This window comes from Antechinus flavipes, chromosome 5, assembly GCF_016432865.1.
Source record: "Antechinus flavipes isolate AdamAnt ecotype Samford, QLD, Australia chromosome 5, AdamAnt_v2, whole genome shotgun sequence".
In the NCBI taxonomy this organism is placed as follows: Eukaryota; Metazoa; Chordata; class Mammalia; order Dasyuromorphia; family Dasyuridae; genus Antechinus; species Antechinus flavipes.
The window spans coordinates 159,686,733-159,704,559 of NC_067402.1; the positions used below are offsets into that span (position 1 = coordinate 159,686,733).

Genomic DNA, 17,827 nt, shown 5'->3' on the forward strand with positions numbered 1-17,827 from the left:
TTTCCCTTAATATCACTGAGAATTGGCAAAACTAGCTTCTTCAGGTATGAAGCACAGAGAAGGTAATCTATAGCAATATTTCCTCCATGATCCTATGGTAAATCATTAAACAATCTTTAAATTTTAAAAGAGGATAGATAGTAGCATTCCATGCTACCTCTTGTCTGATAGGAACATTCTCTTCCTTCTCCCTGGTTAGACTGTCATCTTACCTTTAAAACACCATTAAGAAAATCAGCAGCATGATATATGTGGAAATTTGTTCAGAATAATTGCACATATTTAACCTGTGTTGAATTGCTTGCTGGGAGGGGGAGATAAGAAGGGAGGGAGAAAAATTTGGAACACAATGTTTTGCAAGAACGAATGTTAAAAGCTATCTTTGCATGTATTTTAAAAAATAAAAAGCTATTTATTATTTAAAAAAGAAAGAAAGAAAAGGAAAGCCATGTTCAAGTCTGAACATTTAAGTAGATGTGTTTGATGAGCATTTTTGAAGATCTTATGTCTTTCAGGTTATTTAGAGTTCATGATGTCATAGATCAACTTTGTTTTGTCACATGATCAATGTATGTATCCCAATCCTGACCAGTGGTTGATATCAATCTTATCATTTTTAAAAAGCATTATTGTTTGAAATTTATTGATAGCCACCCATGTGGTGTTACACAGATTAGATCTGTCCAGCAAATGCACAATCTAGATGTATGAAGGAGCAATGCTTAGAACCCAGAGGTTTTTGATCAAATAAAAAGTTTACAATTATAGGTCTAATTTTAGTGTTCTTACTTTATCCTATTTAATTTCAAAAAGAATTAGCTCAGAGAAGATTGACTAAACAAAGACTAGTGTCTTACCTAACTTTTCCTCCTAGGATTACACCCAGTATCATCAATCTCATTTGGAACCTTGTCTCTACACATTTTTATGCTAGATTTACCATTAGACTTGCCCAAATTTAATGATTTAAAGTTCTTTAAAAATATCGGAGGATTGTATAAGAAAGCATTTAATATGTGTCTCTCAGAAGGACACACTGTTGATCCTCATTATTTGCAAATTTTGTATTAGTAAATTTTCCTACTCACTAAAATTATTGTAACTCCAAATCAAGGGTCACGGTACTTTCATGGTTATTCACATTCATGCATAGAGTAGCAAGAAATTTAACTCACTATTGGTGAACATTCCTAGGTGAGATCGAACAAGATGATGTTCTGCCTTCTTGTCTCAGTTCTCCAAATGTCCTCTTAGCAATCCAACTAATGCCACATTTTTTTGTTTGTTTGGGATTTTGCTATTTAAAACAGCCCCCCAGAACAGAGCTGAAATGCTTTCCTTTTTTTATACTAAGCAGTAGATACAAAAAGAGCAAAACAAAATATCTATGCCTCTCCACCCCAAGAAGTTTACAGTCTACTGAGGGAGAAAACCTGTAAACAAATAAATAAAAAACAAATGATATATAGGATAAATAGAATATAATTAACTGAGGGAAGTTATTATAATTAAGATGGATAATGGAAGGATTCAATAGAAGGAGGGATTTTAATTAGAACTTAAAAGAAGCCAAAAAAGTCAGTAGTTGGAGCAGAGGAAAAGAAGTATTTCAAGCATGGGATATAGGCATAGAGAATGTCCAAAGATGAGAGATGGAATGTCTTGTTCATGGAACAACCAAGAATCCAGTGTCACAAGTTTAGAGAATATGTGTTGGGAATAAGGAATAAGGAATAAGGAAAGGTAAGAGAAGGATAGGTTATGAAGGGTTTTCGAATGTCAAACAAAGCATTGGGGAGCAACTGGAGTTTATTAAGTAGGAGTTGGCATGATCAGACCTGTGTTTTAGGAAAAGCATTTTGATGGCTGATTGGAGAATTTATTGGATTGGGAAAAAATATGAGGCAGGCAGACCCATCAGCAGACTTTTTCAGTAATCAACATATGAGGTGATGAAGGCCTGCACTAGAGTGATAGCAGTATCAGAGAGAAGGAAACATACAAGTATACCTTGTTTTATTGCACTTTACAGCTATTGTTTTTTTTTAACCAATTAAATATTTGTGGTAATTTTCAATCAAACAAAAAGCAGAACCTTTTTTTTAATAGCATATAGCCACATCATTTCTCTTTGTCACATTTTGGTAATTCTTACCATTTTTAAAACTTTTTCATCATTATTATATCTGTTATGGTGATCTATGAACAATGATCTTTTGTATTACTTTTATAATTGTTTTAGAGTGCCATGGGCTGTACTCATATAAAATGGCAAATTTAATTGCTAAATGTTGTTTGTGTTCTAACTGCTCCATTGACTGGCAGTTATCTTATCTCTCTCTCTTTCCAAGGGCCTCCCTATTTATTGAGAGATGATAATCTTGAAGAATATTGAATAAATTTATTTGATAGAAGAATGGCAAGATTTGAGAAGATTGATTCCAATTTTGAAAGAAGTTTAGCTGGGAGTAAAAAAGAGTAGCATTTCTCATGCTACAGAGAATTAAGACATTGTTATTGCACCCCTCTACTCAAGCTTTCAGCAATCATCACTCTGATCAGTCAGCAGCTATCAATACTGAGGCAAGACCCTCCACCAACAATATGATTATGACTTGCTGAGAGTTTAGGTGATGGTTAGCATTTTTTTTTAGCAATAAAGTATTTTTAAAATTAGTGCATGTACATTTTTAGACATTATAACTGCATAGTTAATAGTCTATAGTATAATGTAAACATAATTTTTATATATACTGGGAAACCAAAAAATTTTGTGACTTACTTTGTTGTAATATTTGTTTATTGTAGAGTTTGCAATCAAACCTTAAATATCTTTAAGGGATGCCTGCATTCAGAAAATTTTGCAAAGGTAAATCAGAAATCAACAAATTTTGGCAACAGTTCAATTATAGTAGGTGAGAGATAGTGAGAAATCCAGGATGACCCCTATGTTGTGAGCCTGAGGGATTAGGAAAATGGTATTGAATTCTACAGTAATAGGGAAAGTTGGTTGGAAGAGGGGATGAGTTCTGTTTTGGATATATTTATTTTAAGATGTTTACTGAACATTGAATTGAAAATGTCTGAAAGGCACTTGCAGATGTAAGATTAGGAGAGGTTAGGAGAGAGATTAGGGGCTGCCCCAATCACGAAGGTAGATTCATGAAAAATGAGCATGGGGATGATAATTAAATCCATAGGAGCTGATGAGCCAACCAATTGAAGTAGTATAGAGGAAGAAGAGAAAAAAGGCCCAGAACAAAATTAAGGGACATCTACGGTTAAAGGCATAATCTAGAGGAAAATCCAACAAAGGAGATAGAGAAGTGGTCCAGTAGTTGGGAGGAAAATCAGAAGAGAGAGATGTCCCACTAACCTAGAGAGAAAAGCCTATCAATGAGGAGAGAGTGATCAACAGTATCAAAGATACTGTTAAGAAAAGTGAGACTTGAGAAAAGGAGAAGACTTGTTGGTGGAGAGGAGAAAAGGATAACTACAGCTTTCCAATGTTTGAGGGGCTAACACATGATAGGAATATTAGAATTGCAATGCCTGGTATCAGAGGCCAGAACTAGGAGTAAGAAATAGAAACTAGGGTATATTTAAGCTCAGTGTAATAGGAAATTTTTAATTGAAGTAATTAAAAATGAAGTAAGTTGCCTGCAGAGTTGATGGGTTTCCCTTTACTTATTATTAGAAACTCTCAAGCAAAGCCTGATTGACTACTTTCTGGGAGTTGTTGCTGAAGTGATTCCTGTTTAAGAACAGTTCAAACTAGATATTTTCTAGGATCCTTTTCAATTCTGAAATTCTGTGAATCTGAAGTTAAATGGCTTTGTTAGGGTCCCAGAGGAAGTTGATGATAGCTCCATTAGAGAAACGCAGTTCTCTTAATTCCTCATTGAATGCTCTTTCTAAACTACTTATACTGGGGTATTTGCAAACACCATAGGTGGTAAATTAGGAGAATAAAAGTAAATGGTGGAGAAAACACATAATATACAACAAAGGTCAGAAGATCCACCATAGGACTAGCATCTGGAGGCCTTTCAAAGCTCACAAGAGCATAATCTGCTCTATTTCAACACTGGTATTTATTCACCTAAAATGAAGAAAATAAAGTCTACACTCACAAGAAATAAAAACAGGTAACATGTGCTGACACATGGTAACATTCCTAACACAGGAAAGTCAATGGTAGGCAACATATTACTTCCTTTCTTCTGTGGCTGACTCAATATACTTCTAGGCTCTTCTCATCTGCGGCATTTCCCCCCTTCTCACTCAAAAGTTGCCAAGGCAAGAGAGAAAGCTTTCATTTGCTCAAGTCTTTTGTATTCAGATTCAGTTCTGGGTCAGCAGCCAATTGAAAAGGCTTTTTCTCTCCTCAGTAACCCAACAGGAAATGGAATACTTGCTGCATATTTTAGGTGAGGGAGGCAAAGGACTTCATTCCTTCCATTATACATTTCTGGAAACAGGTTCACTGAACCTCCATTATGAGTGGCAGCCAGCAAAGTATATTGAACATGGCCAAAGATGTGGAAGATCATTATATAATGATCCCAAAGTAAACTATAAGCTAATTCACTGAAGGGACTGTCTTACATATATATGTATTATCTCTTTATATTTGAATGTAAACTTCTTGATGCCAGAGATTTTTTTCTATTGGTATTCCTGGTACTTACAACATTGCCTGATATATACTAAGCAAAAACATCATTATTTTTTCCTTTATTTCTCCTACAGATGCAATAGAGATTACAATAGAAAATAGAGTAGGTAATCAACCAATATGTTGAATGAATGGAAATATTCAACCACATGATAATTTGTGGAAACTTCACATTCAGAAAGATTGAAAATCTTTGATTATGAGTCAAGTGGCACATGTAAGAAAGTAATAAAAAATAAAATAATAAAATATTTTACATTTTATGGAATATGAAATATTCCATAAAATTAGGAATATTGCAAAATATTGTATAGTAATTCATTTTGACTTTTAATACTATATGATTAAAATAACAGTTATTACTTACTTTAATTTTACATATTTACATACACATAATTTTACATATTATTCCATTTTTCAGATGAAGAAACTGAGTCTTGACTAGGTTAGCTTACCTACTCAATTAGTGATCAGCAGAGAGAGGGGGAACAAAATTTTTGACTTTAAGGTCTTCAAGGTAAGGTTGAAAGAACTTTTTTTGTTAACAGCTAAGAGTCCATCATTTGGGAAATCTGGAGTTGATAAGATTCAAAATAAGCCAGTAAAGTTAAAACAGGATTTGCAGATAACTCAAGAGGAAAATATTTAGAAACCCATAAATTCATACCCTTGGAGAAGAGCCATCGTAACTAATTCTTTATAGCAGAAAAAATTTGGAAAGCAAAAACATAATAAGGAAGGGATAGTAATAGTCACAAAATTAGAGATGAATTTGTAATATTCTGACATTTCATTCTGCAAGGACATATTTAATATATGTGTACAATATAATAATATGTATACTGTGTACAATATAATATGTATAATACATACAAGAATATAATATATGTACATGTATATGGTCATGTATCAAGTTTCTAGTGTTAAGCAGGACCATTTTGGAAAAGGATAATAAAGTAAAATTTAGTAATATGCACAATTATAATGTGTGTATTGTACATGTACATATATGTATGCATGTATCAGTATGCAGTATCAAGTCCATTTTGGGAAAGAACAATAGTAAAATATACAATAACAATATGTATGACATTGATATCTATGCGTATATTGCATATATATAAATTTATATATCCACGTGCCATGTTTCTAGTGTTTAACAGGACCATTTTTGACAAAGGAAATAAGTGGAAAATTTAGTAATGGAGGGGTATAAAGAACAGACAAAGGCACAGCTAAGAGATATCAAACCAGATGATCAAGATAGCTATATTCTACGACTAGGCAGCAAGAGTTTGGAAAAAAAAATAGCTTCTAGGTTGAGTTAATAGAGATTTGCTACTGAGATTCTGCATTAGAGTATTTGCTGCTGCTAAATAATCTCAAGATAGAGATAGGAGAATGGATGGCATTTTGTTTGTGACATTCTGAGCTGTGAATGATGACAGCATAATCAAACCTCAATATTACTTCAACAAAAGGGTGTAATTGAAAGGTTACATAAAGGGACATCATGTCATAAATTGTGGTGTTGTCTCTAAATGATCTTTAAGAGATCTCATTTTAATCATTTGAATAAACACAGATAGACCAAAGGGAATTCAGAACAGCAAATTAAATGACATGGAACTGAATAGAATAATCCAGTTGAATAGGTAGAAAGGTGTAGAGCTTTAGAGATCCATAACAGATTAGTTATATTTAGGATAAGTGATTTTTTTTTGCAAAGGAAAACAGAACATTAAGTGTTGGTCAGGAGGAATGAAAATTATTATCCTTTTTTCTATTTTATTTAGGTTCTTTTACTAGACATTATCTTTTTAATAAACATGTCATTTGCTTTTGAGGATGAATTTCCAATGAAAATTGTTATCTCTAGAGATTTTTTAAAAGTAACATGGGGTAGAGGTGAGGGGATAAAACACCATATAAAAGAAAAATCTTAAAGTTATATTGAAAGTCAATATTGAAAGTAAACATGCAAAAGGGATATAACTGTAACAGTACAAAACAAAATCCTACATATAAGCACCTATGCTGCACAAAACACTGTACTATAGATAAAAGAAATCAGTTCATCCATCTTTGGAAATAAGCTCTTTGAGATCAGAATTGATGATAGATGGATAATTGTCTCATTCCTCTGTTAAATGCATTTCTGGGCAATGCCCCACTTCTCCTCCCCAAATTGAATTAGAACAATTTAGTTTGGGGAGGGGGGTGAGTAATTTAACTTCACATGAATTATTTTCCTAGACTATCAATATTCTGGGGGGGATAGAAATAGGGGTAGATACATCTGAGGCAGGGGAGGAACAGAAGATTAGTGCCCTCCCCCCACTCCAGATAAATCTTTAAGAATGTCCAGGTATCTAAGGTGCTTACTGGCACATTCTATAAGAAAATAAAGGCTGTGGTCTTGACCTTTTACTGATGATAAAGCACTTAGCATAGCCTGGATATTTGTAAACATTTAACTTTCTGGGCTTTAGCAGCCTTCTAATTTACATTGATTATCTCCTGGGTTGTGACTGTTAGATTGTGTCCTGTGAGAGTTTTTCTCATTGGGGACTCATTAGCTGATATCCAGGAATTATAAAATGGAGGTGATTATTGTTGTTGTTTCACTTTAGCCACAATAATATTCTCTTGACATAGCAGAAGAGGAATGTTCTTATAAACAAAATTATGGTCTATAAATCCATAACATTTAAGTTCTATTTTATTCATCAGTTTCAATAAAGTTCATAAAGAAATATATAGGAACATGTCTTCCTAAATGACTTCGGTTCCCTAGAAGAAAAGCCTATAATATTATTTCTGTGGTTTAAGTGAGCTGGCTAGATTACAAAAGAAGGCAGTTGTTAAACAACTTAACATTAAATATTAAAAAAAATAAATGTAGCATTTGAAGCTCTATATTTAATTGTCTCCACATCACTGAGCCCTTTGGTAATACAAAATGTTAGTATTTCACGGACAAAACAACGAAAGTTTAATGATTCTTTGAAAGTGTGGGATATGATTTTAAAAGATAGACTCTTGGAATTTCGCTTTAGTTAGTGCCTTTGTGGGGTGTCTTGTGTCCCCTTTTTTCCTATTTCACGAATATAGCTTCATTTTAAGATGGTTTTGTTTCTTTTTTCTTTTTTTTTTCTCTTTTGAAAGGGAAAATAAAGAAAATCAAGAAAATGCATTAAATCCGTCGAATCAAAAGTAACGACTAGAGAAAAACGAGTGCCTTCCCGAGAGGTGTGGAAGCATCAGAAAAGAAAGGAATGGTGAAGGACTCGACACTCTCACATACTCTCTTTCCTCTTAAGAAATTTTGGAGAATGGAAAAAAGCACTAGCAGGCAGCCCTGAAGAGGTGTGGCCTCTCCCTCGGACTAGTCCAATAGGATCGCTTTAGAGAGAGCCCATCCCAAGATTGATGAGAGTTGCTAGGAAACAAGAGCGTCTTCCAGTATTACCCAGAGAATTGCTCGGCTCCAGCCTTCTTTGGTTTCCTCATGATCAGTACAGTTACATAGCTTGTGGGGTAGAGCAGTGCATAGGGAAAGTCATTCGCTTTCTTTTTCTCTTTTTTCCCCTCTTTCCCCTGTCCCCCTTCCCAACCTGCAGTCACCTTTAAGCATGAGGATCCCTGGGGTGTTTTTCCCCAAATTGCAATCCCTGTTTCCGAATGAGCTGAGAGCAATAGTCAGCTTTCAAAGTTAAAGCAGCCTACGTTCCATACCATTCTAATCTCTACCTCTCATCTCCCTAAAATAGATACATGTATATTTTTGTATCTATATATCCGTATATATGTAGATGTATACATACATCTACCTTTTCAGAAAGTGAATGGAATTGGTACTGATGCAAAGCAATCTGCAAAATTGCCCTACCTTCCTCTCAACACTTCTTCATAGCCTTCTCACCTATTCTAGTTAGTAATGTGAAGTCTTGGCTTTTTATAGACATTCAAAGAAAAGACAATAGAAAAAAAGAAAGAGGAAAAGGAGAGAGAGAGAGAGAGAGAGAGAGAGAGAGAGAGAGAGAGAGAGAGAGAGAGAGAGAGAGAGAGAGAGAGAGAGAGAGAGAGAGAGATGCTAGGCGGTCTGTATCTCAGCAGAGAGCCCCAAATAGAAAGGATGTTTTTTGTCTGACCAAGAAGGAAAGTTGCTCTGGTGCCTGGGAAGTGGGTTTGCCTGAAGGCTGGAGAGAGGAGGAGGGTTAGTAGGCTGTGAAGTACTCCGTTCCTCTCCGCTCGGCTCCGCTCCCCTCCCCTTCCAGGAAGACCACCTGGTCTCTACTCTCCCTTTCTTCCAACCTCCTTCTTCCTCTCTCCCCCTCCTCAACCTCTCCCTCCCTCCCTTTCCCCCACTCCCCACTGATTCCGGAGGCCTTGATGCTCTGCCATCGGGCCCCAGTCCAGCTAGCAGAGGAGAAGGAGGGGACGCTCTTGACGCGAAGCAGTTCACACAAGTTGGCCATTTCGGGGGTAAACTAAGTTCCCCCTTTGGATTTGGAAAGGACAAAGCCGGGGCGCTGCTGCTTTTGTGTCGGATGCGGAGAACAAACCATGAGCCGCCGGAGCCCAGGAGCAGCGGGAGTAGCAGCAGCAGCCGCAGCAGCCGCTGCCAGCACCAGCCTCAGGCAGGAGTTGCCTTCGGTGCACGGTAAGGGGCTAGCTCGGAAGAGACAGGTCCCTCAGGGAGAGGTGAGGGAGGAGTGATGTCCAGGCACCGGGAGGGACTCAGACCGCAAAAGTTGAAGCAAGAGAAGAGACCAGTTCCTATGATTCTTTTGGAAAGATACTGGAGGGACAGTGTGTGTGTGTGTGTGTTTGTGTGTGTGTGTGTGTGTGTGTGTGTGTGTGTGTGTGTGTGTGTGTGTGTGTGTGTTGGATGGAGGATGTATAAAGGAAGAGAATTCAAGGTAGAGGTGTTCAGGGATGGGATGAGGCTAACTACTGATCACAGGACGCAGGAGGCTCACACCTCCCCAGCCAACAGAATCCAGCTCTGCTCAGAAGCTAATGATTTATTTCCATCTGCAGATTTTATTTGGCTTTATGAATGGGTGGCAGTTCGATGCCTGTCCCGGTGATGTTTTTCGTGAATGTAGAGATTCTGTCAGTAAGCAGGACAGAAAGATAAGAGAAACCTTGGATATACTGCAGCTTGAATGAGGGAGAGAATCTGCTTCCAGATGTTGGTCAGCGGTTGATTCTCCAGACTCTGAGCTTGGAAAGACTCCTAAACTCAATGCCCTTTACTCCTTTGAGCTTGAGAGAGAAAAAAAATCCAAAAACCAGACAGAAAATAGATCTTATTCATCAATTCTGGTTCATTTTCTCTTCTAACAAATAAGTCAGAAAGGGTGGGTGATGCTAGGATCCAGAAAGAGACTGGGTAACATTGTGTGGGGTTTTTGTTATTGGTGGGTTTTTTTTTTTTTAGGAATTCCCTAATTTTGATTATCTTCATCTCTCCTTTGCCTTAGATTTTAGAGGATAGATAAAGATCTCACATCTTTAGCTAAATACAAAATTAATTAAATAAATAAAACTACCCCACAACATTGCCTTTCAATTAATCATTTCAAAGAACTGGTATTTTAAGAAACAATTCAACAGCAGCACAGGCACACTTTTGCAGGTCTGTGTGTTAAATTCTTTACTATTTGACAAAATATTTTAACTAGTATGTGCGCCTGTGTAGCAGGCATTGTTTTGGATTTCTCCTTATTCTTCTATCACACAAAAAAGGGACAATAAATATGTTCAAAGCTAAGGTTAATGGTGTCATAGTGAGAGTGAAGGACTTCCAGCTGATCTTAACTTGGAGCTTCTGTGGGTTAATTGTTTAGTGCCACCTGCCAGATACTCCTTCAGGAGAAAGTGTCCTCATTGTTTCTCTGACAAAAACAGGCATCCCATTTGAAGATAAAACATTAATAATTTATCATTAAGCCTAGTAGGTCTCATTGGATTTATTTTAAAATCAACCATTTCTGCCTGAAAGTATATTTCAATATAATTAGATTTGAATTAAGAATTCTGATTAGCATGTGTCTTCAACATTTTTGTGTAAGTTGCCTACCCCTCAGGACCTTCATGATGTTCTGAATTGTTGTTTAGTAATATTTAAGGGTAACTTTTAAAAGAAAAAGATATAAGTCATTCACATGACTTTATCTCTACATTCAGATATTGAACTCAAAATTTATAAGGTGAATTTTTTTACTTTCTGGATGATGTCAATTTTTAAGAATCTTAAATTTACAAAGAGCCACTCATTCTAAAAGAAAGTCCTACTGAAATCTCAATCATCCCTCTTTCAAAGTTGACTGATTATCTAACAAGAAATTAGTTTGTTGCTATTGTTGTTATTGTTTTGTTGTTTTTAATCAGAAGTAATTTCACTCATTTTTGAGTTACTATTCAGTCTCTTTATGGTTTCTGTGCATGGAACAAGTGAAAACCCATTTTTGAGTGATGATAGAAGAAAATTATTATTGTCAGCATAGCCTTTCTAATCTTCTAATATATTTTCTTGTTCTTTGCCATGAAATATTTTAATGTAAAAGCTGACACATTTGCTTAAGTGTAGTAGTGAAAATGATGCCAGCATATGGATGAGGCTAGAACTATGTGATAAGAAGCTTTTCTCTTCCCTTGGGTTGTATTTTCACACTTCAGTAACGTGATCAGTGAGTTGAGAAAAATAAGGTGAAACCAAGAGAATGGAAACAGATATTAGAATTAGTAAAATTAAATACAATGATCTACCTCATTCTGTGGGATAGTATTTACAAATGAATGAGAAAAACATAATGGAGAACTACTGGGAAAATGGTAAGAGAGAAACTCTGATGTCCCATAGCAGCTGCATACTTAAAACATGACCTAGTTCCTTGGTTTGGTTGACACTTACTTCTATACATCATGTAAATATAGCCATGAAAAATATGTAAGGGTAACACAAAGTGACATCTTAGTTTTGCTTATCTTTATTTTCTGTTGTCACTAGAAGCATAACTGAAAGAGACCTTAAGAGATTATCTGTTCCAGTCTGGTATTTCTAGTCAGGTGAACACTTAAGTCATCCAAGATAGGTAACTATCTATCTTCATTTTAAAAGTTCACATTGTTACACCTAGATAGTCCTTCACCGGTTAATTGCCCTTAATCATGAAGTATTTTTTTACAACCAATGTCATTGTCTCTTCTCCTTGTCCTCTAAGATTGATTGGTAACAAACTGATACAAGAACTCTTCCCAAAGATCTGGTTGCCTACTATCAGCATGTAGCTAGTTGTCTTTAGGGATGAAATGTGGCAACTTCTTTAACAACCACACAACAGCATCCCAGGAAACCATTTGAGAAAGGAAATGAAAATTAATACTTAATCCCCATTGAAACAACAGGAGGGAAGAATGCAGTTATCCATGTTGGAATGAGGCCAGAACACTGGAGCAAAAGTTGTTTTCCCTGGATAAAACTCTGGATAAATGTATTCAAGCATACAGTTAGAAAACTAGTAGGGAACCTATTTTGTTTGTACTTGCTCTGGTTTGTATTATGTTGAGTTTACTGTTCATTTTAGCCTCCTATGAGATTTGCTAACTCAATGCAATCCTGCATTAGATTACTTTGTTCAAATTGCTACCAAGAAGCAGAATAAAATGATGGGAGATTATATATCATAGATGGAGACACATAAAATCAGTACAATCATAGTACTCAGTGAGGAAGAAGGGACTATTAGATCATCTACCTCCTTTCACTGCTAATGTAGGTTTGATCCCCATAGTATACTATATTTTGGAAAGCTTTGGACCAGTCTACTTTTAAATGACTCAAGTAATGACTTCTACCACTGCTTTTGGAAGGCTATTTCACAGTCTAATAGTTCTCCCTATTAAGAACTTTGGTGATATTCAGCCTAATTTTCCCTTTGCTCAGTTTCATCTTGTTACTTACATCCAGTGATACCCACTTTAGACTAACTTTCTTTAGTAAACCAGAAGATCGTTATACCTTTCCAAGATTACCTTTGAGGTACTTCTGACTAGAAACTTAGTTAATAAATACAGGTGAGAGTAACATAATGATAGCTACAATTTTAGAAGTCCCTGTTCCAGTTTTAAGACATGTCTTTGACCATTTGAAAAATGTGTGTCCCACATAATTTTTTTAATTAGCAAAAGCAAAGAAGAGAGATAGAGATAGGAAGAGAGATGGGATTGATTTAATGGCTTCTATGACTAATGAAAAGGATCACTCTAACTAACATAATCCTCATGGTCCACACTGCAAATCTGTTGGCAGTAAGACCATTTCAATTTTTACTCTATAAACTAGAAATTCTGTGTCAGCCAATATTTTCTGCTGCTCCAATGAGCCCTAGAATCTGTTGTCATGTAAATTCTACTATTTAAATGAAAATCATTACCATGTTGAATATAAATTAGAAGAGACATAAAGTTGTGTGAAACTTATACTTGTATATTAAAACAACATACTACCTCTATTGATAGCATTAACCCTATCAAATTCTAAGTATGCCAAAGGAAAGATTACAATTTTCTCATAATTTTCTGATATTGATTCTATCCTATATCACACACAAAAAAATAAATAGAGTATTTGTCAATAGAACAATTTTTAAAGTTAAGATACTATACTTGAAAATTATTTTTAATGGAACAACCCAAAATCACAGAGATTATTATTATTTTCTCCAGGTCATATCTCGTACATACATACATTTATAGACTTCTTTAAAGCACTGTAGGAATACATACTCTGTAGACTTATCATCCCACTCACTTGTATCTCTTAGTGTTAGGCATTGCTAGACAGTGGAGGAGTAAATGACAAATCAGGAAATCAGTTCTTAGGTAGCTCTTGGCAAGCCACAATGCTGAAGAATTAGCAGTAGATGAGGCAACAAGTCTAAGCAGAACACAGTACTGTTCTTTATTATTCATGGAATATGCATTGCCTTCAAAAATTAAGAATATAATGGTGGGCTTTTTGCATTGCTTTTAAACCATTCAAACTCCAGATTTGCAACATGAATTATATGCAATAAATAAAATCAAACTTGATTATTTGTCCCACAACCATAAATGGAGGTGACGATAGAGAAAAATAAAAATCTAAATATTTCTAACTCTCTCAATATGAAGAATTTTTAACAGTGGTATATTGAAGATGAGAGAATAAATTGTTTCTGTTTTATCTCTTCCCTAAAGCAACAGTCTTCTTACTGGACCAGATTTACAGCAAAAGTATTTGTACAGTGCCAGAAAATGTGGGATGGTTTGTGCCCACCAAATAATTTCTCCTAGAAATAAAGGCAAAGCAGATTTTTCTTGCTGATGGGAAAGTTGACCATAAAAGTGTCAAATAATTTCGCACTAGAAAAGTTATGCATGCCAGGAGATTGGTGTCAGTGCCACACTTTCTATTTTCCCTGCAAATACACAATCTTTCCTTGGGAACGGTGAGTCTTGTAAAAATGTATTTTAAAGAAGGTGATAGACAGAAAAATAAACTTGGGAAGATGCTATAATACAATCTCTATGAACTGAATAAAGAACCATGTTTGAAGTAGTACATTGAGGCAACTGTTCTTCAGAAAACTGTGGTTTTGCTCTTTTAAAGTCCTTCAGATTTGATTACTCATATCTTCTGCAACTATCTACTTCCTTTCCTACCTCATGCATAAATTCCAGAAAACACTACAAAGTCAAGTAGGTCTCTACCCACAAACAAATATATTGATTGGTATATGTACAACTCAGTCTACAAACTTACAGTTCTACACACACATTTGGTTTGAATATTTTTAGATTATTGGGGTAGGGGTTGTTTTATTTTAAAAAGTTTAAATGTATAATTTGACACTCAGTATGGTTTAGTGGAAGGACAGGTAGATGGCACAGTGGGTGGAGTCTTGGTCCTGAAGTCAAGACTTATCTTCAGAGACTTACTAACTACCTGACCTTGGACCCTTAACCCTGTTTGCTTCAGTTTCCTATCTATAAAATAGAAGGAGAAGGAAATGACATATCATTTTAGTACTCTTGCCAAGAAAACCCCAAATGAGTTCACAAAGAATTAGTTAGTGAATAGAATTGGCCTCAGAACCCTGAAAACCCGAGTTCATGTTTGGCTTCTGACAAATACTAACTGTGTATCTCTACGCAAGTCACTTAACCTTTCAGTGCTCTCCGTCATTGATGTTAAATGGAAGAGGATGGGGGATGAGGGTCTTCCCTAAACTTTACATGAAAGTCCAGCTATTTATTTAGTTTTAAAATATGCTATCTACATTTTATTACATTTTTGTTTATTATCTTATTTTTTATTTTGTTAAAGACTTTCTAATTACATTACAATCTAGTTCATGCACATTTGGTAATGTGGGACACAAGCAGCAGTGTTTGTCACCTCTGCTTTCCTCAGCTAAGACTATAAATTGCAGAGGAAATGCTAACCTGCAGTGTAGTCAATTTGCTCATCTGTAAGTTCTGTCAATGAAAATCATAGTTCTAGTTCCTGTGTCTTAATTTGGTCCCAAGAAAAACTTGGATTTTCCCTCACATTAGGTAAAATAGTCAACCTGACAAGATAAAAACCCTGGGAAGGGGGTTTCCAAAAGAATGTGAGTTCCTTGGAGCCCAGTGACTGGGACCCAGATTCCAGCACAAGATAATAGATTCTCAATTAGTATTTGTGAATTGAATTTGGGCAAATTGATTGTTGGGCAAATAATAAAGAAATGAGCAGAGTTGACTAAGCTTTTATATATAAGGGACCACACAACTTGTAAAGAAGTACAAGGTAAAATATTTTCATGTGGTGGAAAGCACTTAAAGTGTGAAGATTTGAACAAGTCACTTCTCTGCCCTTTAGTTTCCTCTTCTACAGAATGAGGGGGATTTGACTATTACCTCAAAGGTTATGTACAGCTCTAAATCTATGCTCTCTACTCCTAAGTAATGGTAGTCAAGTGGTAAAATAAAGTGCCTGACCTAGAGTCAGAAAGATCTATGTTCAAATCCTTACTAGTTGATCCTCGTCAAGTCACTTTGTCTTGGTTTCCTCATATGTAAAACAAACTGGAGAAAGAAATGGCAAATCAGTCCACTATCTTTGTCATGAAGAGTAGGACACAACTGAAATGACGCAAGCAATGACAGTAATGAAAAGGAACACTATGTTTAGAATCTAGAGAATTGGAAAAGTAATCTCTTTGATCTTCCATTTTCTCATCTCAAATTTGGGGTGATAAAAAATAACAATATCGATCATTTATGTGGCATTTTAAGTTTTGCAAAACACTTTGCAAATTTCTCATTATATCTTCACAACAACCCTAGGAGACAAATTATTTTATATTTCTCATTTTGCAGATGGGACAACTGAGGCAAGTATGAGTCAAGTGACTTGCTTGAGGTTATATAATTAAAGAAGACTTCATTTGAACTTATGTCTTTCAAGTCTGCTGTCCTTTTTATTATACCGTATATGTATCTTATAAGTTTGTTATAAGATTCCAAAGAGCTAATATTTAAAGTACTATTGAAACCTGAAATCAGTAAACAATTATGTGCTATTATTATTATTAGTTTGGAATGCAAGACAAGGCTTCTTAAAGCAAGTTAAATAACAGGCAAAATTTTAAATGATGACATAGAAGACCAACAGAAGAGATGTCATAAGGAAATATAGTTCATAGTAAAAATGATGACAGCAATATTACATTCTATTCTAGTTTAGGAAGAAAGGTCACTGTCATTAGAGAAGACTTTATAAAGCAGGCAGGATTTGGATAAAGTCTTGAAAAAATTGATATGAGTTAGGCAGTGGGAATAGATATATGCATACTAGGCAAAAGTAATAGAAAATAACATTAATGGAGATAGCTTCTGTTTATAGAGAACTTTTAAGTTTTATAAAATGCTTTCTTCACAATAATGCTATGAACTGAGTATGCTAAGTATTATTATTTTCATTTTTCAGAGAAAGAAACTGAGGTTCACATAGATTAATTTGATTTTTCCCATGATAAAACAATTAAAAATTATGATCACAGATCCAATTATATTCATTTTGAAGACTGCTCACCTCATAAGTCAACACTTAGTCACAAACCTCAAAGTTTGTGCATTTATTCCATTACAACATGCTACCCATCTGCTGAAAGCATGTATCTTATCTTCTTATAGTTCCAATCACAATTTTCTTTAGTTAGAATTTGCCTACTAATGCTCTGTTGCTGTCACAATAAGGTAAACTGAAACATTGAAATATATCAATTGGTTATGACTGATTTAAAAACCCTTAAAGCTAGATACAAAAATATTGGATTTATGCCTCCATTTCAGAAACAACTTGCTATTTAACAGCAAACTGAAACAAGGGTAAAGGCATCTATAATATTAAAAAGGAAGGGTTGTAAGCTATTAAACTCATAGATGTAAGGCATCTTAGATTATGGATCATATAGTCCAATCCTTTCATTTTAAAGAGGAAGAAAATAAGAGCTAGAGAGATAAAGTGAACATGTTCAAAATAGCACTGGATGCCAAGTCAAATCAACAAGTATTTATCAAGCACTCCCTATGTGCCAGGGGCTGTGTTTAGAAAGCCCACTGGTGATAAATGGCATAGATAATAATGATTCAAACCTAGATCAAATCCACTGATATGCATAATTATTGTCTAATGGCTCTCAAAAAAAAACTAGTAGAATCTGAAAAGATTTCATGAAATAAACTCAGTAGTCTAAGGGAAATAGATAGTGTTCTATTCATAGGACAGGACACTGGGAGTAAATTGTAATAGCATAAGATTAATAAATTTATTCAATAAATACTTTTTTGAATATCTACTACAGAAAAGCTCTTGGCATTCTATAAATTAGTGGAAGGTTGCATAATTACAACATAGTTGAGCCACACTTTAGCAACTGAAGCAGCCACTACTACAATAATATCCAATGAGAGATCAGTGAGCTGGTGATTCTCAAGTAGAACAAATACTCAGGTAGATTAGGGGGGAATCTCAGGTTTCCACCTAATCCTGGGAACTCTATGACAACTATTGAAAGTGACCTCCAAGTTCATTTCATATTGTAAGGA

The 17,827-nt window shown here is 35.1% G+C and overlaps 1 protein-coding gene across 1 annotated transcript in view; it reads left to right on the forward strand.

The window, feature by feature from the left end:
- Positions 1-8,772: 8,772 nt before the first annotated feature.
- Positions 8,773-17,827, forward strand: part of GRM3 (glutamate metabotropic receptor 3) — a 262,140-nt gene continuing 253,085 nt past the window's right edge. Inside the window, exon 1 of the mRNA XM_052000358.1 lies at positions 8,773-9,344. The gene's annotated coding sequence lies outside the window, so the exon portion shown is untranslated. The remainder of the gene's footprint in view (positions 9,345-17,827) is intronic.